The sequence below is a fragment of the Saimiri boliviensis genome, chromosome 5, assembly GCF_048565385.1.
Source record: "Saimiri boliviensis isolate mSaiBol1 chromosome 5, mSaiBol1.pri, whole genome shotgun sequence".
Taxonomy (NCBI): Eukaryota; Metazoa; Chordata; class Mammalia; order Primates; family Cebidae; genus Saimiri; species Saimiri boliviensis.
In genome coordinates, this window is record NC_133453.1 from 147,899,439 (window position 1) to 147,921,206 (window position 21,768).

The following is a 21,768-nucleotide window of genomic DNA, read 5'->3' on the forward strand; positions in this document are numbered from 1 at the left end:
GTATTGCACTGCTGTCTCCATTGTTTGGTGAGTCTTAAGTTAGTATTCACATCATCACTTGTGGCATCATTTTTTAGTACATTCTTAGTATTATTTGTTATGTCCTTTTTCTTCTCTTGCTTTCTGGAGCCTTAGGGACTTTATTTTTCACTGTTTTCACTGTCCGCAGCTTATGGAGATGGGAACCTTCACAAACATCCCTGGGTGGCTTCTGCAGAAGCTCAGGTGATGCAGTGACATGGCCTTCCTTCTCCAGACAAGGTATGTCAAGAACTGGGGAGCACTTGGGTATCATTGATAGTCTTCCTTGCTTCAAAATCTGTTGTCTCTCACATTAATATTGCTATTCCTGCATTCTTACAAATAGTGGTAGCATTATATATTTTGTTTTATGCATTTACTTTTGACACTTTAAATGTTTAATTTTTGTGGGTACATAGTGTATATAGTTATTGGTTACATGAGATATTTTGATACAGGTATGCAATATATTAATCATGTCAGGGTAAATAGGGAATCTATTAATTTATATGTGTGTTTTATTTAAAGTGCATTTCTTTTTTTTGCAACAGAGTTTCTCTCTTCTTGCCCAGGCTGGAGTGGAATGGCACAATCTCAGCTCACTGCAACCTGTGCCTCCCAAGTTCAAGTAATTCTCCTGTTTCAGCTTCCTGTGTAGCTGAGAGTATAGATGTGCGCCACCACATCTGGCTAATTTTGTATTTTTCGTAGAGATGGGGTTACACCATGTTGGTCAGGATAGTCTCGAACTCCTGACCTCAAGTGATTCACCCACCTCGACCTCCCAAAGTGCTGGGATTACAGTGTGAGCCACTCTACGTGGCTGCATTTTTCTATACATCTAAAATTATTTCAAAATAAAAACATGTTTTAAAAGTACTTGTTTGTGCCAAAAAACAGACAGGTACAATGCAAAACAAACAACAAAAACTAAAACCTTTGACAGAGGATTAACAGAGATGTCGGGAGAAAATGGCAAAGCAGTTAGTCTGCCATCCACCATTCCAAACCCAGATGCACCTACTTCAAGAAGACTCCCACAGTCACTAGGGACTCCCCTCAATTTTCTCCCTTCCTGTAAAACTCCCCATTACACAGTCACCATTTTGTGTGTCACTAACCACTTCTTTAAAGATGGTGGCCTGTGCCTCCCACGCCTCATAGAGCCCCATTTTCAGACATTGGCAGTGTGTCTGTTGGATCCACTGAAGACTTTTTGAAAGACATGGCTTTCAAACTTGCGAAGCTGTCACAATATTGAGATGTATAAGTGACTGGGAATGTATATCACAATTCTGCATTCAAGGGTGTCTTCTTGGTACAGGGATTCCTTTTTTATTATTATTGTAATTTAGGTTCTGGGGTACATGTGCAGATCATGCAGGATTTTTGCATAGGTACATACATGGCAAGGTGGTTTGCTGTCTTCATGCCCCCATCACCTATATCTGGTATTTCTCCCTCATTATCCCTCCCTACCCAGTTGTCCCTCCCCTAGTCCCCCACTGCTCACGGCAGTGTGTGATGCTCCCCTCCCTGTGTCCACGTGTTCTAATTGTTCAACACCCGCCTATGAGTGATAACATACAGTGTTTGGTTGTCTGTTCTTGTGTCAGGTTTTAAAAGAAAAATGTACCTTTAAGCCTTTGAGAAACACCTGCGTTAATTAATCTTTTTCTTCTGCAGACACAATCATGAATTTTTTGGGACTGTACACTACGTTGACCCTTAACTTATTGATTTATATTGAACATTGCCAAGTCCAAAAGCCACAGATTACGTATCATTGTGGTACAGGTGAGTAGAATACATACCTAATAACAACAACATGAGGTCTTGTTGTTTACAGGTGTGTGGCAGTTCCCAGCCTCTCTCTTGATCCTGCTCTGACTGTGTGTTGTGCCTGTTCCTCCTTCACCTTCAATCGTGATTGTGTTTTGAAGCCTACCCAGCAGCTGAGGAGATACCAGCATCATGCTTCCTGTGCAGCCTACAGAATTATGAGCCAATTACACCTCTTTCCTTTATAAATTGCATGATCCCAAGCATTTTTTATAGCAATGTGAGAATAAACAAACACAACCAGAAAAGAAGGAACATATAAATATATAATTGTTCTGGATGGAAGAATTATATGTGCAGTGTGGCTGATTGTATTGCTCATACGTCTAAGATTAGGGTATACATTTCTGAGATACAGATGTTTCTGTCTTGAGGGAATTTCACTCAAGTTAAAACCTTGAAACAACTCTTTGCCATCTCTATCTTCCTTCTCAATGGACATTTTGAACCATAGTCTACTACACAGTTACCTTTCCACATATGTTGTATTTTGTTATCTGGAGTTTACTCATGCCCCCTCATTTTCTTTCTTTGCTTTAGAAAGCCTGGGGAACTTTGTGCTCCAGCAGCAACAGGGAGCAGATCAGGAGCCTGCATAGGCATCCCTGTGTGCCTCTTGCACAAGTACAGACTGCCCAGTGACTGTGGTCACTTCCTCCAGACTGTCCCAACAAACATGGGAACACAGCAGGCACTGCTGAGTTCAGAGCCTCTTTTTTGGGTCTGCCTGGCTAGCAGCTACCAATCTTCCCTCTGGGGCCCATTGGAGAATCCAGTTCTTTTTTGTTTTTTTTTTTTTCAGACGGAGTTTTGCTCTTGTTACCCAGGCTGGAGTGCAATGGCGTGATCTCGGCTCACCGCAACCTCCGCCTCCTGGGTTCAGGCAATTCTCCTGCCTCAGCCTCCTGAGTAGCTGGGATTACAGGCACACGCCACCATGCCCAGCTAATTTTTTGTATTTTAAGTAGAGACGGGGTTTCACCATGTTGACCAGGATGGTCTAGATCTCTCGACCGCGTGATCCGCCCGCCTCGGCCTCCCAAAGTGCTGGGATTACAAGCTTGAGCCACCGTGCCCGGCCGAATCCAGTTCTTTTATACAAAGATCGAGTTAGTTCAGCAGTCATTCTGCTTGCTGACCAATGACACAATGACTACAAACCTTGCTTGTTATAATTTCTTGTTTTTTGTTTTGACATGCAAAGGCTTTTAACATTTATGTATAGATTTATTTTTTTGGCATCATCTACAACCAAACATGTTTTTGTGTTATGTATTTTGTATTGTGCCTTTCATCCTACTTTTAACAATGCATTTTTTTTTTTTGCATTTTAGGTTTTGGGGTACATGTGACGAACATGCAAGATTGTTGCATAGGTACACACATGGCAGTGTGCTTTGCTGCCTTCCGTCCCCTCACCTGTATCTGTCATTTCTCCCCATGCTATCTCTTCCCACCTCCCCACCCCCCCGCCCCTCCCCCATTTCCCCCCAACGGACCCCAGTGTGTAGTGCTCCCCTCCCTGTGTCCATGTGTTCTCATTGTTCAACACCCGCCTATGAGCGAGAATATACGGTGTTTGATTTTCTGCTCTTGTGTCAGTTTGCTGAGAATGATGGTTTCCAGGTTCATCCATGTCCCTACAAAGGACGTGAACTCATCGTTTTTGATGGCTGCATAATATTCCATGGTGTATATGTACCACATTTTCCCTATCCAGTCTATCATCGTTGGGCATTTGGGTTGGTTCCAGGTCTTTGCTATTGTAAACAGTGCTGCAATGAACATTCGTGTGCACGTGTCCTTGTAGTAGAATGATTTATAATCCTTTGGATATATACCCAGTAATGGGATTGCTGGGTCAAATGGGATTTCTGTTTTTAGGTCCTTGAGGAATCGCCACACTGTCTTCCACAATGGTTGAATTAATTTACATTCCCACCAACAGTGTAAAAGTGTTCCTATTTCTCCACATCCTCTCCAGCATCTGTTGTTTCCCGATTTTTTAATGATCGCCACTCTAACTGGTGTGAGATGGTATCTCAGTGTGGTTTTGACTTGCATTTCTCTGATGACCAGTGATGATGAGCATTTTTCATATGTTTGTTGGCCTCCTGTATGTCTTCTTTTGTAAAGTATCTGTTCTTGCCTACATGAGGAGGCAAGAACAGGAAGGAAGGGCCAACGATGGAGGGACTGTCCAAGGAAGGGAGGACTGCTCCCTGTGGACTGCTGTTATTTAGCAATTCTCAACTGGAGGTAGAAGAGCTGCTTCTTGGGGGAAGAATGGAATACCTCCGTTTCTTTTTAGAAATGTTTCGCCGTCCATGAAGTACGCTTCTTAGGAAGACTGAATGAATGATGATGGTCCCTGCCCACTGGGAGATCCTTGGGTATTAGCAGGAGGATTGGGTCTCAGGAGGAGGGAGGATTGAGAGGGACAGAGAGGATCCCCAGGCCAGATGACTGGCCTGCTCAGGGACCTCATGCTCTTCTGAGCCGCCATTGCGCAGACCTCCCACCTCACCCTAAGTACAGGTTTCTGTCCCTTCAGTCATTTTGCAGGTATAGGTGGTCAGAATATTCACTGTGGCTCACTTACGCTCAAGTTTTCATATGTGCCTCACCCAAATATGGAAGGCAGAAAGCAGCCCCACAACACGTGCTGATGAGGGGTTTTCAGAACTGCTCAGAGAGCTAGTCTGAAGCCAGATTCACAGGGAAGGCCAATAAGAGGCCTGAGGTTCTGGCACGAGGAGGTGAGTGGTGGGCGGTGGGCTGCCTTTACAGACGTTTCTTGGTAGACATGAGCATGTTTACCTATTTCTGTCTGGATGTCCTCCTCCATGTTCTTTGATGTTCTCATACAAACCTAATGATTTTCTAAGACCGTGACAGATATTTTAACATCATTCTTTCTGTCACATTTGCCTCTTTCCATCCTGTATCTACAATTAACTAAATTTTGTATTGTCAGATTATTGATAAAACATTTGCATAGTTGTTTTCATTCACATATAATAATTGTGAATATTTATGGGTTACAATGTATTCAGATTTTATCTGCCCTTTATGTATCCATCGCTGTAATGTCACACAGAATAATTACACCACCCCTTAGAAAACCCCTGTAATTCATATTCACCCTTCCTCTCTGCCAAGCCCCTTGTAACCACCAATCTTTTTACTACCTTTGTACATTTGTGTTTTCCGGAGTGTTCTGTAAATGGAATTACAGAGTATTTTGCCGTTTCCAACTTGCTTTTTTCACTTAACAATACACATTTTATATGGGCGAAATATAACTCCATCATTGTTTAAATATTCATTACCCTAATAACAAAGGACTTGAGCTAATCTTCATGTGTTTCTTGGATATAATTATAGCATTTTTGGAGAAATGTACATTTCAGTAATTAGCCATTTTTAATTTAGATATTTGACATTATTGAGTTAAAACCTATTTTTATATATACTGAATAATAGACCCTTATGTGGCGAGGAAAGATTTTCTCCTGTTCATTGCTTTGTCTTTTTACTTTTTGATGATATACTTTGAATCACAGAAGATTTTAATTCTGATGAAGACCAATTTATCTATTTTTTATTCTTTCACTTATACATTATGTGTCACACGTTAGAAAACATTGTTTAATAATCTAATGTCATGAAAATAGGTTTCTGTGTTATCTTATATGGTTTGGGCCCATCTAGAACTTACATTAAGATATATAATTAATTTCGGTCAATCATGTATATGGTATGAGAGAGGAGTCCAACTTGCATATAGATATTTACTTGTCCCAGCAACATTTGTTAAAAAATACTTATTTTTGTCTCGCTCTGTAGCCAGGTTGAAGTGCATTGGTGCAATCTCAGCTCACTGTGCCTTTGTCTCCTGGGTTCAAGTGATTCTTGTGCCTCAGTCTCCCAAGTAGTTGTGATTACAGGCATGCTCCACCACACTCAGCTAGTTTTGGTAGAGATGGGGTTTCACCATATTGGCCAGGATGACCTCAGTCTCCTCACTTCATGATCCACCTGCCCACCTCAGCCTCCCAAAGTCCTGGGATTATGGGTGTGAACCACCGTGTCCAGCCACCTGGCTCATTTTTTAAAAACTTTTTGGTTTTTGAGACAGTTTCACTCTGTCACCCAGGCTGGAGTGCAGTGGTGTGACCTCCGCTCACTGCAACCTCCACCTGCTGGGTTCAAGCGATTCTCATGCCTCAGCCTCCCAAGTAGCTGGGATTACAGGCATGCACCACCACATCCAGCTAATTTTGTATTTTTAGTAGGGTGGTGTTTCACCATGTTGGTTGGGCTGGTATCAAACTCCTGACCTCAAGTTATCTGGCCTGCTGAGCCTCCCAAAGTGTTGTGATTACAGGCGTAAGCCACTGCACCCCCCAAAAACTTTTCTGTAGAAAAGGATCTCGCTGTATTGCACAGGCTGGTCTCAAACTCTTAACCTCAAGCAATCCTCTCGCCTCAGCCTCCTAAGTACCTGTGATTAAAAAGCACAAACCACTGCACCCAGATAGTACCACTAACATTTTATTACTGTTGCCTTGTAATTATTTTACAATCATAAAGTGTGCATTTACTATGCAGACTTTGTTGTTCTTTGTCAAGATTAATGTTTTTTCTGGATCTATTTCCTTTACATATCAATTTTAGAATCAACATGAAAATTAGGGCAAAAACTTCATCTAGAATTTTGACGGGGACTGCATTAAGTCTGTAGATCCATTTGGAAAATAGTGCCATCTTGGCAATATTAAGCCTTTCAGTCAGTGAATATAAAATGTCTTTTCATTTATTTAGAATTTAATTATGTTTGTTCAATGAGTTTTATAGTTTTCAATGTACATATCTAACAATTGCTAATGTGTATAAATAAAATTGATTTCTCTATACTGACCATGTTTACTGCAATCTTGATGAACTCATTTTTTATTTCTAACTATATTTTGTTGGAACTCTTAGAATTATCCATACCCAAGACCATGTAATTTGCATAGTTGAATTTCTTTCTAGTTTACATTCTTCAAATTTATTTTTGTAGCCTATTTTTCCTAATTACACCCTCTAGTAAAATGTTAAAAATAAAAGTGGCAGGCCGGGCACGGTGGCTCAAGCCTGTAATCCCAGCACTTTGGGAGGCCGAGGCGGGTGGATCACGAGGTCGAGAGATCCAGACCATCCTGGTCAACATGGTGAAACCCTGCCTCTACTAAAAGTACAAAAAAAATTAGCTGGGCATGGTGGTGCATGCCTGTAATCCCAGCTACTCAGGAGGCTGAGGCAGGAGAATTGCCTGAACCCAGGAGGCGGAGCTTGCGGTGAGCCGAAATCACGCCATTGCACTCCAGCCTGGTTAACAAGAGCGAAAACTCTGTCTCAAAAAAAATAAAAATAAAAATAAATAAATAAATAAATAAAAGTGGCAAGAGTGGACAACTTTCAAGTAAGTTATGATATGTAAATTATTTGATAGTCTTTAAGGTGAAGAAAGTTACTGTCTACATCTAACTTGCTATATATTTTTATGATAAGTTGATTTTGTGTTACGCAAGTGTTTATTCTTCATTTTTGAGATGATCATGTGGATTTTGTCCTTTATTTTATTAATATAGTGCATGAATACTAATTTCTTTTGTATATTCAACCAAATTTGTGTTACTGATGTAAATACCCTTGGTCATACTATATAATTCTTTTTACATGTTACTGATTTGTTTTGCTCATGTTTTTTAAAGATTTAATATCTATATTCGTAATACACATCAATTTATAATCTGTTCTTCAAATATCCTTATTTAATTTCTATTTGAGATCAGGGTAAATTTGTCTCATACACTGGGAAGTGCTGTCTTCTCCACTTTGTGTCATTTTTAATTTTTTTGAACTATTGGTAATACATTGGTATTAATTTTTTAAAAGGTTTGATTGTATGCACCAGTGAATCCTAGCAACAAACACATGAACTTGGAAGGGGATCCTTTTCCAACTGAACCTTCACTTGAGAGCCCAGCCCTGGCCATCATCTAATATGGATTCCCAGCCCAGAGAAACTGTGAGTAATGTGTGTGGTTTTGAGGCACTAAGTATGTGGTAATGCAGAAACTAGTAAGTAGTACACCAGATAGTAAATGTAATGTGGCATCCTGGATTGGATCCTAGAACCAAAGGAGGACATTACAGCAAAGCCTACTAAAATGTGTTAGAAATCTGTACTTCAGTTAAAATTTTTGCACCACATACAACTTCTTTGTTTTCCTAATGATGGTATGGTTATATTAGATGTTAACATTCCAGATATCTGAAAGAGGTCTAAAACTCTCTCTACTATCTATGAATATTTCTGTATATCTAAAGTTGTTTCAAATAGTAAAATGTGTAGACGTTATTTTGGCACACAGAAAGCATAGGCAATAACCTCATGTACAGGAAATGAATGGATGTGTAAGGAGGAAAGAGCATCCCATCATTGTGAACACTGGTGCACCTGCTTCAGGAAGACAACACTGAGCTCCAGGGTCTCTAGTCATCTTTTATCATAGCCATCAGGCTGCACACTCTGCACTCACCAATTTGAGTGTTAGTAACCACATCTTCAAAGATAGGTGATCGTGCCTCCTATTCCAGAAAGCTGCAGTTTCAGACTCTATTTTGAAGTGAATCTGTAGGATCGACTGAAAACTTACTGAAAGCCATGACTGCAGGATATCAGAATCCAATATTAAGAAATGTCTATTCAGTGTTTCAACTTCCTCCTGGTTTAGTCTTGGTAGAGTACCAATGTCCAGGAATTTAGCCATTTCTTCCTGGTTTACTGGTTTATATTCATAGAGCTGTTTGTAGTAATCTCTGATGATAGTTTGTATTTGTATGGAATCAGTGATGATATCCCCTTTACCTAAAGTACAATTTGTAAAAAGTCAGTGACAGGAAATATAAACTGTATTTCTGCATTCAGGAGGGTGTTTTCTATATGCAAGTATTTTTTGTTTTACATGCTCAAAAGGCAGATATACCTTCAAGTCTTTGACAAAACTGTGAAAATTATTATTTTCAGTCTACAGAGTGAATCATGAATTACTTGGAACCCTGTAGCCTGTTGACATTGATATCATAGGATTATATTGTCCCTTGCCAAACCCAAAAGCTTAAAAGTCAATATCATCATGGTCGCAGGTGAACTGGCTACAAAAAAAAAAAAAAAGTTTCAGAATATGCTAATTGAGGCCAGTCCCTGCTTACCAAGACACAAGGTTTTTGTCAGGTGAAATAATATGTTGATATGGTTAAGCTTTGTGTCCTTACCCAAGTCTCACCTTGAATGGTAATCCTCAGGTGTTTAGGTAGAGACCCAGTGGGAAGTGATTGGATTATGGGGACAGTTCCTCCATGCTGTTCTCATGATAGTGAATTCTCAAGAGATCTGACGGTTTTATAAATGGTAGTTTTCTCTTTGGTGACACACTCTTGGTTGTGGGCTCTCTCACGCCCTCCCCTCCCCGCCTCCGCCCACTCTGTCTCTCTCTCTCTGTCTCCTTCCCTCCTTCCCTCACTCACTCATCTGCTGCCATGTAAGATGGGCCTGTTTCCCCTTCCACCATGATTGCAAGTTTCTGGAGGCCTTCCCAGCCGTGTGGAACTGTGAGTCCGTTAAATCTCTTTTAAGTTGCCTAGTCTCAGATACGTCTTTATAGCAGTTTGAAAACAGACTAATACGTATATGTTGTATACAGGTGGTGAAAACTAGATAGAAAAAACAAAAAGATAAGCCTTAGAAAACATATGTTAAACCCTCCATGCCATGATCTAAGAGATGGACATGGGCTGAATGAGGATTGTGCGTATGTGTTGGCTAAAGAAAGAATCCCACTGCAGGGAGGACTGTCCCCAACCTGCCGCCAACAGGTGGCACTTCACAGACCACAGCAATCTGATGGACAGCACCAGGGTAGTGTCCAGGAAACATACTTTAAAAGCCCACAGAGTCATGTGAATGCATCCTGCAATCCATAGAGCTCCACAAAATCAGCATGATTCCTTTTAAAGTCTGCAATCATATGGTATTTTCTCCACATGGAACCAAAAGCTTCCGTGAGAAAACTAGTTTACACTTAGAGTCTGGAGTGAGAGATACAGCTGACCTGGGCCATGCTTCTCATGTCTGAGATCAAAATAACGGTGATTTTGGTGCTGTTATTTGACCATATGGGAACCCTTAACTTTTCCACACTCATCTACCTTCTCTCTGAGACATGAAGAGCCTCATTTGTTTTCCACATCTTAACACATGGAGAGTGATTTTACTTATTTTAAATGGAGACATGTTAATACTTAAATGACTTGGGAAATCTCTTTTTTTCTTCACTTTGGTATGCCTATAAAAATCTGTCAGAATGTATACTGGAATAGTCTACCTTACCAAACTATGGATCACCAAAGAAAAGACCAGAGTGGCAGGCCATAAATGAGGAACAAGAGATCTGGACAAGGAGTGGCCCCTCAAACTGGCAAATCAAAATCAATCAGGTCTGAGAGCTCAGACTTAATAGAAAAAAGCCAGTAGACACAAAATTGTACTGACATGATGCTACATGACACAGTGTGGTGCACCAAGTCCCCCCAAAAAACCTCCAAAAGCTTGGAAGATGTGATTTCCCACAGTATACGAAACCACGAGATTTCACACAGATGGACCTGGCCATAGCGGTTTTCAAAAATATGTAATTGCAAACAAGCCAAACTCTTACATCTCATCGTGAGGCAAGTCCCCAACACACTGCACACCCTAGCCTGATTAGAAGTCAGAGTTCTTCCTGGAGCCTAAAACTATGGGTGAATTTTTCGTCATAATTCTGAATCATGAACTGTGTTTCTTCTTTACTCAATATAGTCAAAAGGAAATGGGAAAACCAATTCCTACATCCAAGTACCTGGAAGTAGATTTCAACAAAGTAGCAAGGGAGCATAGCAAAATGTTTTTTGAGGACCGCAATGCATCCATATGTGCAGTGGCTCATCATTAGGTGACTTGTAAGTTCATCAGCCTCATGATTTAAAACATAAATAGAAATGAGGATATGGAGATACACATAAATATTATATGATGGGAAACTGAGTTTAGAATGAAGCTTACAAAGACCGTTACTCATATTTCTAAATTAAGGCAGGAATTATCAATATAAAGCTTTTTCTAAGTCTCTTTTTTTTCTTTTGCTTTTATTTTAGTTTCAGGAATACATGTGCAGTTTGCTACCTGAAGAAATTGCATGTCACTGCGGTGTGTTGTACAAATGATTTCATCACCAAGGTATCAGCATAATACTCAACAGCTGGATTAGTTTTTTGACCATCACCCTCCTCCTATCATCCCTGCTTAACTCGGGGGTGGGTGTCTGTTGTTCCCATCCTTGAGCCATGTGTACTCAGTAAGTCTTTAAAATCTAACACTTCAAGGAAAGCTTCCAGTAGCTCTTTATAATTGTATCTTCCTCCTTAATGGATTTTTAAAAACTTCTTTACACTTAAAACAGATAGGAACACAGCCATGATGATTCAACACAGAAGTGGGCAGTCAGGGAGAAAACTAGCATATTCCATTCATGCTCTAGTGCACACAGTCATGTCTTTTCTCAGAGAGGCATCTTGAATCTGACACTGTTGGCCACAAGAGAGTCCTAATGAGGTTGTCCTCATGGACACTGACATAAACTTGGTCTAAAAACCTCCCATGGACATCTTCAGCTGATAGCATCATCATCAAAACCTGCAGAAGGGATGTCAGGAGGTTGGAAAGATAACCTCACAGAGAGTAGCATAGGAATCCCATCAGAAATGCAGCATCACCAGTGCTTTTGATTGGTACAGATGATGATGATATGGGGTCAATTATTGGCACGATGAGTTTGCCTCAGTGGGAGAAATTTTAGGAGAAAAAATATTTGCCCTTGTATTTTACCTATGTTTCATCTCATGAAATCGTAAGAATTATATCAGACAAATATACACATGTGTAGAAGTTGAAAAGAGTTGAGCTCTTTTTGAAAAGTGCAGTTCATCTGTATGTGGGAGGATTAGGATCATTTGATAAGGATATTCTAGATGTGAGCAACCCTCAAAGCAAGAAAAATGCTATTTTTTGGGTACTTTTCTTCCAAATTGGTAGATGGACGTTTATTTTCTCAGCTATTACAGCAGTCAGTCTTTGAGTTTAACAGTCTACACAGATAATTTCAGTGACCAATTTTTGTAAAAAGAAGTACTTATTTACTTTATTATAGTGTGTCATCATTTGACTTAATTTCACTTCATATAAAGAACAGCCCTATATTTCACACAAACTAGATAGTGGCGTTTATGTAGTGAAGAAGAGAGGAGAAATGTTTCTCAAATGGGGCTAGTGGAGGGATAGCAGTGGGTGGGGAGATTGGGGAAGGATAACATTAGGAGAAATACCTAATGTAGGTGACGGGGGAGTGGAGGCAGCAAACCACCATGGCACGTGTATACTATGTAACAATTCTGCAAGATCTACACATCTACCCCAGAACTTAAAGGAAAATAAAATATAAAAAAACCAAGAATTTCTAGGGAAACAAATTGAGATAAAAAGTTTCACTGGTTTCTTGTTTTGGTGATAATTTTGTTCTGCTCTTTTACATAGAAAGGTTTACTGGTTTTGTTTCTTTTTTGTTTTTTCTTTTTGAGACAGGGTCTCATTCTGTTACCCAGGCTGAGTTCAGTGGCATGACCACAGTTCACTGCAGTCTCAACCTCCCAGTACTCAAGCAGTCCTGCTGCCTCAGGCTTCTGAGTAGCTCGGACTACAGCTGCACACTATGACACCTAACTAATTTTTGTTGTTTTGTAGAGATGGGGTCTTACCTTGTTTCCCATACTGGTCTTGAACTCCTGGATGCAAGTGGTACTCCCCCAAAGTCCTGGGGTTATAGATGTGACCACCATACCTTGCTTCTACTTTAGTTATTTCATAATGTAATGAGTTTATCAGCCACAACCAACAGGATAACATAGAAGAGGCAGGTTAGTGTTCACATGCGGTAGGTCATCTACTTAAACACATCATTTTCTTTATTTCTAAAACCAGGCCATCCCTTCATCCTCAAGCTTGGTGCAAGATCACTCTCATGAACAACCTGTTGTTTTCCATTCAGGAATAAGATGAAAGGGTCAAGGCCAAGTTCATTCAAGTTACTTGGCTGTGCCTTTGCCTTTTGTTTCTGTGCTGTTCCTGTAGTTCTGTTCACCAGGTTTTTATGGAGTAGTGACATCACAGCCCTGTCCGTCCGTGTGGATGCTGGCTTTCTCCCACCATTTTTTTTTTTTTTTTTGAGATGGCATGTCACTCTGTTGGCCAGTCTGGAGTGCAGTGGCTATCTTGGCTCACTGCAACCCCTGTCTCCTGGGCTCAAACAATTTTCCTGCCCCAGCCTCCCAAGCAGCTGGGATTACAGGCATGTGCCACCATGCCCAGCTAATTTTTGTATTTTTAGTAGAGGCAGTGTTTCACCACATTGGCCACGCTGGTCTCAAACTCCTGACCTCAGGTAATCCGCCCATCTTGGCCTCCCAAAGTGCTGGACTCTCTCCCAACTTTACCATTAGATGTGGAAAATGGCTTGACAAAATTCAGCCACTTTATTCTCCAGACTCTTAAGGTTCCTCTTCCCAACTCAGTGTGTTTTCTAAAATTTATGCTACAGCACAGCCTGGAAACTCCTAAAGCAGTATTCTAACTTAATAGTAGGGCTCAGACCATTTTTCATATTTCTCACTGCCCTTCACTGATAGAGCTGCAGTGTCTGAAATTCATTGTCAGATGTAATTCATCCAGCATTTTTTGCTAATTTTACATGTGGCAAGCCATGTCTAATCTCTGTTAGTTGTTTCACTTTTCCTGGAATTCCTTATACATTATTCTTCCCCACGTGAAGGTGAGTGATGACAAATGTGAGTCCAGCACAGTGAGGAAGGCAGACAGGGGACCTGGCATTTGTAACATTAAAGAGAAGTTAAGAATTGGTGAAATGTAGTCATTAATAAAATTTGGAAATATTTATCAAAGGACCCATATTGATAGAGCTAACTCTTGGTGAACAAGATTTTTCTTGGTCTAAGAGGTCACAACTGTCGAAAGGACAGAGGAGCAAGCTGATGAGGTAGAAGCAGCCTGGTCCATGAAGGGCTCTGCAGTGGATTGAGGTTGGGGAGGCTGAGGGGAGCCTAAGAGCGTAAGGGGGAATTAAGATTCAGATTCTATCCTGAGAACAGAAGGGAGAAAAATAGCAACCACCAGCACCACAACAACAACAAAAAAACCAGCTTTATCTTCAAGTTCAAATCCTTTTCATGGAAACAGAGTTGAAAGGTATTGGGAAGTAGACAAGAATATAGGCAAGGAATTAGAGAGATTTTTAAATTTATTTGTGGAATTCAATATAAAGCACAATCTTTGTGTTGCTCTATTTTATGTGTGGGGCTCATAGGAGAACAACATATACTAAGTTTCCCTCTTCTCTAGTATTTCGGTTCAGTGGGCATTGAGAAAACTTAACAAAAACTAAACTGTGGGTGAAAGGGCTGACCCTGGGAGCCCAAAGGACAAGTTTCAGGCCTGGGATGGGGTGGGCAAGGCAGGCCTCCAGGGGGAGGAACATTGGAGGTGATTTTGGAAAGTGAGGAGTAGTGAGTCCAGAAGACAGGGGAGGGAAAGGGAAGAGGAAAGTGTGTCCGTGGCACAGGCCAGGCCATAAGAAAAGGACAGTGAATTGGAAGGACTGCTGGGACGAGTAATACATGAGGAGGCAGGAGCAGGAAGGGCAGACCGTGGAAGGGTGGGGTAATGATCCAGGAGAGACCTTTCTCCTTGGGCGTACACATGTTCACATGCCTGTGTCTGCATTTCCTCATGATAGTTTTGTGTCTCTCAGATTGTGACATGTTACATAAATTCATTCTTTATATCATATGTCCCCTTTTAAATTATATTTATACTGATTGTTTCCTGCGGAAGCTGTTTACTGGTCGATTATTTGTACCTAAACGATTTGCTCTCTTAGTAAACCAATGCAATTATCCATGTACATTTGACTTTGGAAACTAATATAGGTACACATGCTTTCTTTGTTTTTTGTAATCATATTATATTTATTGTACCCACTCACTTTTATGTCATATAGATCTTCATATTTAAAGCAGATTTCATATAGACAACATATATTTGGGTCTTTGATTCACTCAGTCTTTTCACTAGTGCATTTAGAACATTGACATTCAAAGTCATTATTGATATAATTGGATTAAAAATCTACCAAGTTTTTCACTATCTTCTAGTTGTTTATTTTCCTTATTTCTATTTTTTTTGTATTTCACTCATTTTCTACCTTTTGTTGTTTTAGATGAGCCTTTTATATGAATTTATCTTCTCTCCTTTCTTAGCATCTCAGCCATACATTTTTAAAAACATTTTTAGTGGTTAACCTAGACAAAAAAATTTTATTTTTCATATTCTTAATTGATCTAACAAAGCACAGTCTGTTAAAAACAATAGTGGTACCAATGTATCCAAATATGCTTAAGTATGTGTCATAAATAAATAAATAATATTATGTGTGTATATATATATATATATATAGAGAGAGAGAGAGAGATAGAGACACGTGTGTGTATTCTACCATGTAAGTGAAATGAATGACTGCAATGCTACAAGGGTTAAGAGAAAATAATTAGGATTATTCTGTTATTATAAGATATTCACACTACCTGGTAAGCGATAGACTGTTATTTGAAAGGGGGCTTGCATTATTTTGAAGTGTAAATTGCAAACTCTAGGGCAGGCTGTTGGTCCAAGAGCCTCAGTTCCTTGCTGTTGAGCAGAGGCTGCATTCAGTTCCTTCCCATATTGGCTTCTGCCTCATGGCAGAATGAGACATCAAAGCCATCAAGGCAGAGAGCTTGCTAGCAAAAAGAAATCACACTCTGATGGAACATCAACCATGTGATATCTCATCTCCTTGTATTATTCTGCCGTATCAAAGCAAATCACATTTTGTGCCCAAACTCACAAGGAGATGATTACAATACAGGATCGTGTTAGTCAACAGGTGGGGATCATTGGGTACTGTCTTAGGGTATCTGCGCTATCAGGTCCTGTCTGATGTGCAACAGTTTCCCAGTATTCAGTTATTTTTCATAAAAGAACTGGTCAGATATTTTGTAGGATGCATAACAATGTGGATTCATCTGATGGCTTCTCATTATTTGAAGAGAACTATAGATCAATTGGAACACCTTTATTTAAATTGGAAGATAATAAAAACGGAACAATATATTATTTAGAAATACAAACTTAGCCATAAAAATAATATAGAAAAAAGTGAGGAATGACAGAAAGGAAATTGAAAATAATTGTAACCTTCATGGGGGTAAAGAAGACTGTGGAATTGGGGCGGTGAACACTTGAGGTATCAAGAATATTGATAATATTCTGTTTTTCAAGCTTGGCAGAGAATTTTTAAAAAGAGAGAAAACCTTTCTGTTTTGCATTAGCTCTGGATTTAAAGAACAGTTGCATAGTCAATCCAGAGAGTTAATATATAGCTAACACAGAGTTTCTATTATTGTTAACCTCTTAATTACCAGGGGGCATTTTTCATAATTAACACACCAGTAATACGCATTCTCATTCAGCGATATGCACATATTTACCAGATTTATTTTTTCTTTTTTTTTATTTAACGTCCATTTTCTGTTCCAGGAACTCTTCCAGAATAACGTACTAATTTTTTTTCTTTTCTTTTCTTTTTTTTCTTTCTTTCTTTCTTTCTTTCTTTTTTTTTTTTTTTTTTTTTTTTGAGATGGAGTCTCTGCCTGTCACCAGGCTGGAGTGTGATCTCAGCTCACGGCAACCTTTCCCACCGAGTTCAAGTGATTCTCCTGCCTCAGCCTCCTGAGTAGCTACAGGCACCTGCTAACACACCTGGCTAATTTTTTGTATTTTAGTTGAGGCGGGGTTTCACTATGTTGGCCAGGATGGTCTTGATCTCCTTACCTCATGATCTGCCCACCTCAGCCTCCCAAAGTGTTGGGATTGCAGGTGCAAGCCACTGGTCTCGGCCAGCATATCACATTTTGATATCGTGTCTCCTTAGGCTTTCTTTGTCTGTGTCCGTTTCTCTGAATTTCCTTGTTTTTGATGACATTGACATCCTCTATTTGTGATTTCTATGATTATTTTTTCTTATAGTCAGACAGGAATTGTGGGTTTTGGTGGGGAAGACCACAGGAATTAGTGTAATACTGGTGACATTGTATCAGAATGCTGTATCACTATTGATACTAATTTAATCATCTAGATTAGGGAGTTTACGTCACTTTCTCCACTCCACTCTTTTCTCCCTCGTTTCCATGCCATATATTTTGAAGAAGATGTTACTATGCATAGCACATACGTCACAAGTGGAGAATTATGCTCTACCTCCTTTGGGGAAGCACATCTACAAATATAATTTGTGTTTCGTTACTATAGGCAATTTACCTATTCTCCAGCATGTATTTTGTATTTATTTCATTGGAATATATGGAATATTACACAAATAGTAAATATTTATTTCCACTATAATTAAACTAGTTTCTTATATTGCTCAGATTGCTCTCGTATGGTTCATTGGAAGGTCTTTCAGTCAGCTGCTTTACCACTTTGAAGTACCCACATTACTGCTGTTTGATTTTGTTTGTGTAGTTGGTTGTTTGGTTGTGTTGTTTTAACTTTTTCTTACTTTTTGGCACTATAAGGTGCTTAAACTTAATAGTGTTGATTTCCTGCCCAACCCTACCATTAACCATTTCTCCAAAAATCCCTAGTTCTTCTTTTGCTGGGTGGCATTAGAGACAAAGCTCTGAGCAGTGGTGTTCTCGTTTCTACTAGGGATCTATTACTTTTGTGCTCTGTCATCTAACAAAGTATGTGTGTATGTTACTCATACTCAGATATATATGTGTTTTTCTACTTTCCCCATATGTATCTATGTAAAGTTAAGCATGAATTCTTCCTAATATTTCTAGCACCCATGATCTAATTCAGTACCACATGAATCAGTCTCCCCATTCGCGCTACGTGTACGTGACCTCCCATGATAACAGTGGGATGGTTGGGCCCCTTTATGTAATCGGTGAGTCCAAAATACATGCAGAGTGGTTGTAGAATTGGTAATTCATACCCCCACGGGAAAGAATATTTCCAACTACAATAGAGTATTTATATCCAAATGCTTTGACATTGAGCCTAAGAACTTCTGTTTTTCTAAATTTCTTAAGCTGAGGTCCCCTTTCTCCCACTTCCTGAGATTATTTCATTTCTTTGTTATGCAGTGATATTATTTTGACTGCATTCCTCCAGGGGATCTCTCAAACTATTAAATGACATTCAAAATTCACATCTAAGTAGGTTGACACTTTGTGATGTAAAATTCTACAGGGTTTGTAAAATAGCAAAAGTAACGTACCATTGCAGTATCACAGAAAATTATTTCACTGCACACATACAAAAGGTTTCTATTTCACCTATTCAGCCTTCCTCTCTCAAGCCCCCTTTTTCTGAGATAGAGTTTCACTCTTGTTGCCCAGGCTGGAGTGCAATGGCGTGATCTTCAACACCTGCCTCCTGAGTTCAAGCAATTCTCTTGCCTCAGCCTCCCGAGTAGCTGGGATTAGAGGTGCCCACCACCATGCTTCGGTAATCTTTGTATTTTTAGTAGGGATGGGGTTTCACCGTGTTGACCAGGCTGGTCTTGATCTCCTGACCTCAGGTGATCCGCCTGCCTCAGCCTCCCAAAGTGCTGGGATTACAGGCGTGAGCCATGGCACCCAACTCAAGCCCCTTTAACCACTTACCTTTTTCCTACCATTTTAATTATACCTTGTCCACAATGACATATAAGTGTAATTAATTACACAGTATGTACTTTCTTCAAACTGGCTTCTTTCACTTAAGAATATGCTTTTAAGATTTATGGGCCTGGCACAGTGGCTCACGGCTGTAATCTCAGCATTTTGGGAGGCTGAGGGCGGGCAGATCACCCAAGTTCAGTAGTTCAAGCCCAGCCTGCCCAACATGGAGAAACCACAGTTTCTATTAAAAATACAAAATTAACTGTGTGTGCTGGCGCATGTCTGTCATCCCAGCTACTCAGAAGGCTGGCTGAAGCAGGAGAGCTGCTTGAATCCGGGAGGCGTAGGTCGCGGTGAACTGAGATTGGGCCATTGCACTCCAGCCTGGGCAGCAAGAGCAAATCTCCGTCTCAAAAAAAAAAAACAGATTTGTGAAATGTATCTCTTGATAACATAGATTTGAATTTTAATAAGTACTAAAGGTTGATTATATTTTCATTTGTTCTTTGGACATTTGTATAGCTTCTTTGGAGAAATGTCTGTTCATACAATTTACTCACATTTTGTTATCTTCTTTGTTTTGTAAGAATGTTTTGTATATTCTCAACAAGAGACCCCAATCAGCTCTATGATTTGCAAAAGTTTCTCCTACGTTTGGGTTATCCTTGTGACCCAAACTTAGAATCACAGAAGTTTTAAAATCGAATGAAGTTCAATTTATCTACTTTTTTTCTTTAGTGACTTGTATTTTGGTGTCATAGCGTATAATCCATTGTTTTACCTAAGCCACCAAGATTTATTTCTATGTTCTATGGGATTTGTAGTTCCATCTTATACATATGAGTCTATGGTCTATTTTGAGTCAGTTAAATATATTGTGTAAGGGAGGAGTGAACTTTCACGCCAGTATCCACTTGTTCCAGTAATTTTATAGAAAATATTTTCCCATCTGGGCATGGTGGCTCACGACTGTAATCTTAGCACTTTGGGAGGCCAACGCGGGTGGCTCATGAGGTCAGGAGTTCAAGACAAGCCTGGCCAACATAGTGAAACCCCATCTCTACTAAAAATACAAAAATATAGCTGGGCATGGTTACAGGTGCCTGTAATCCCAGCTATTTGGGAGGCGGAGGCAGGAGAATCTCTTGAACCTGGCAGTGGAGATTGCAGTGAGTAGAGATTGTGGCACTGCACTCCAGCCTAGTGACAGAGCAAGGCTCCATCTCAAAAAAAAAAAAAAAATATTTTCCATACTAAATTATCTTGGCAGCTATAGGGCCCAGCCATATAGAGTTCTGTGAGCCCCTCCCTGCTGATGCAAAGTTGAGAAACTGTAGAAATAAAAGACACAGACAGAGACAGAGAAAAGAGAGTTTAGGCTCAGGGGTCCACTGCCAACGAAAGTGTGGAGACCTGCAGTGGCCCCGAGTGCTTGGACACTGACTTTTACTGAGTACAAAGCAGTGGGCAGGGAAGGTAGGGTGAGGTGATAGTAAACAGGGATAGGGTCAGGTAAATCATGTGTCTTGAAGATCGGGGGCCCAAGACTTTCAAGTAGCCAAGGCAAGGAGAAAACCTAATGCATCAGTGCTCTGTTTATATGGTTAATTGCATTTATTGACACAAATGCTGAACCATCCTTGCATCCCTGGATGAAACCCACTTGATTGTGATGAATTATCTTGTAGACGTGCTGTTGGATTTGGTTTGCTGGTATTTTGTTAAGGATTTTAGCATCTGTGGTCATCAGAGGCATTGGCCTGTAATTTTCTTTTTTTGTTTTGTTCTTTTCTGCCTTTGGTATCAGGGTGATACTCACTATGAAGAATGATTTGGGGCTGGGTGCAGTGGCTCATGCCTGAAATCCCAGGACTTTGGGAGGCCAAGGCAGGTAAATCATGGGGTTAAGAGATCAAGATCATCGTGGCCAACATACTGACACCCCATTTCTACTGAAAATACAAGAAATTACTGGGCCCTTCCTAGCTATTTGAGAGGCTGAGGCAGGAGAATCACTTGAACCCAGAAGGTGGAAGTTGCAGTGAGCCAAGATTGTGCGACTGCACTCCAGCCTGGCAACAGAGCAAGACTCTGTCTCAAAAAAAAAAAAAAAAAATGATCTGGAGATGATTCACTCCCTCTTCATCTTTTAGAATACTTTCGGTAGAATTGATATCAGTTCTTCCTTAAACATCTGGTAGCATTTGTCTGTGTCTCTGTCTGGTCCCGGGCTTTTTTTTTGGACAATTACTTATTATTGATTTCATATCACTACTGATTGGTGGTTTCTTCAGGATATGATTTCTTCCTGATTTAACCTTGGCAGGGTGGTTGTATGTTTTTAGGAATTTGTTTATTTCTTCTAAATATTCTACTTTGTGTGCATAGAGGTATCAATACTAGTCTCAGATGATATTTTGTATTTCTGTGGTATCAACTGTAATGTCTCCATTTTCATTTCTCATTGAGCTTATTTGAATCATCTGTCTTTTCTCAGTTAATCTAACTAGTGGTCTGTCAAAGTTGTTTATCTTTTCAAACAACCAGCTTTTTATTTCATTCATCTTTGGTATTACTTTGGGGGCTTCAATTTTATTAATTCTGCTCTGATCTTTGTTATTACTTTCCTTGTGATAGTTTTGGATTTGGTTCGTTCTTGTTTTGTAGTTCTTTGACTTGTGATGTTAATGTCATTTTATGACCTGTATGACCTTCTGACGTAGACATTTAGCCCTATAAACTTCCCTCTCAGTACTGCGTTTGTTGTATCCCAGATGTTTTGTGTCACTGTAATAATTAATTGAAAAAATAAAATTTCCATCAGGTTGCCTAATTTCCATAAATTCGTATACTTTTGGGAGTTCTTCTTGGAATTAATTTCTAGTTTTGTTTCACTGTAGCCTGAGAAGGTATTTGATGTGGTCTCACCATATCAAGGAATGTCTGCAAGGGATCCAGTGATGTTAAAGACACAAG

General features: G+C 39.8%; 1 long non-coding RNA gene across 50 annotated transcripts in view; it reads left to right on the forward strand.

The window, feature by feature from the left end:
- Positions 1–21,768, forward strand: part of LOC141584675 (uncharacterized) — a 287,268-nt gene that overhangs the window by 102,278 nt on the left and 163,222 nt on the right. For all 50 annotated transcript variants that reach the window (XR_012517873.1, XR_012517882.1, XR_012517868.1 and 47 more), the window contains 3 exons: positions 170–261; positions 1,708–1,818; positions 7,810–11,194. This is a non-coding gene — a long non-coding RNA (uncharacterized LOC141584675). The remainder of the gene's footprint in view (positions 1–169; positions 262–1,707; positions 1,819–7,809; positions 11,195–21,768) is intronic.